The following is a 1,753-nucleotide window of genomic DNA, read 5'->3' on the forward strand; positions in this document are numbered from 1 at the left end:
AAAACGAGCCCGTTGCAGAGAAAGATTACAAGGAGACACCATCTTGGAGGTCATAAAAATCATATTGGAAACAGATAGCAAGGCAGCAGGCTTTCTGGCTTTTGCATCGATTAGCTCATCCTGACGTTATCCCCATTTTCCAGATGAGTCAACAGGCATCGAGCGCTCCTGGCTGGAGCAGAGGGGAGCCCAGGCATCTGCCTCTAGCCATTCTGTTTATAGGCGGCTCCTGCTTAGGTTAACGTGAACCAGGTCGGTCTGTCGGGATGAAGACTGATGGTGTGGACAATCACGGTGAGGTACTTTAAATACTCTTTCTTCAGCTCCTCTGCTTAGGGCTTGGCTCGCAGCGGGTCTCCACGAAGTTAGCTGACAGTCTCTTTTTTCTCAGCGTTTGGTCAGATTTTCCAGTGAATAGGACTTTTCCAGGATGCTCTGATGTCAGGTCCACCAAATATCAGGGAAATGCAAAACTGTATTTCTCCAGGAGGCTGAGGAGAGGTGAGCTATCTCAGTGCAACAAAGCTTGGCTTGCTCAGGGGGCCTCACTGTCCAGCCTGGCTGGGAAGGTGTCCTGGGGATGGGGCAACTGGGCCCCGACTCAGGTTTCAGGCTGTCCAGGGGGCCCTTCCCTAAAAGGGGTCATTGGGTCTTCATGCACATGCGAATCTTTATGAGTTGTTGAAACTTTTCTGGAAGTTGGTGGGTTTCCGCAAGGCTGGTTCATGGAATTGTGCCTTCTTACAATTAGGGAAATCACTGCTAAAAATAAAGTTGGGTTTTTGCCTTATTTGGAGAGGACTGGCCTGCATTGTCTCCCTCTTCCTAGATTATCTTTTAGAGAAAGTTGAAGAGTTTTGTTCATTTAAAAAAGAGTGTTTTTTAAAAGTGTAGATTAAATTTCATTGACAAGAGTTTCAGGGACTGCTAGAATCTCTTTGTTGGACCAAAATGTTGCAGCATTCATTCACGGGTGCCGGTGGCGTGTGGACTCATCTCGGTCTGAGAAACCTCAAGGACTGTATTTGGTTTTGGTCATTAAAGTTTCAGTTGAAATGGGATGTGACCCATACCCCTGTTACACTTTCATTTGTCCATTCAGTCAGTCAGTCAGCCAGCCAGCCAAAGATGATCAAAGCCTAATCTGTGTCTGGCCCCATGACGGGCTTTGAGGATGCAGAGATAAAGAGTCAATATTCTGCCCTAAAGGAGCAGTGGCTATGTGACTGGTGGGGGTGAGGGTGGGGGCGGGGTGCAGGGGGACAAAGAAGGGCTCCTAACCTAGCCTGGGGATAAGGGTGGAACTGCCAGAGCTGAGTTTTAGAGGAATTTTAAAGGTCAGGTGAAGATCAGAGAAGGGAGATAGAGAGTTCCAGGCAGAGGGGACAGCACTGCAAAGGCCCGGGGTACTTGGGGGATTCTAACTATTACTTGGGCCCAGCTGAATGGTGGAGAATGAGGTGGGTGCATCCAGACACAGGGCCAGCAAGTGAGGCCCAAATAAAGATAGGATCTGACCATGCCCTTGCATTACTCACCTCACATGCCCCACTCTAATCTTGGCCCTGTTGGTCCACGTCTTCATTCAAATTTTTAATATTTTGTTTATCATGGGTATTGTGCATTAATTTTGATTCCACAAAAGACTGTATTAAAACATTATTTATCTTGATTGCCGAATTTTGGGGCACCCTCTTAAATTTTGCACTGGAGGTGAATGCCTCGCTCTCCCGACTCTAGTCTTGGCTCATTC

The sequence above is a fragment of the Pteropus alecto genome, unplaced genomic scaffold (assembly GCF_000325575.1).
Source record: "Pteropus alecto unplaced genomic scaffold, ASM32557v1 scaffold92, whole genome shotgun sequence".
Lineage (NCBI taxonomy): Eukaryota > Metazoa > Chordata > Mammalia > Chiroptera > Pteropodidae > Pteropus > Pteropus alecto.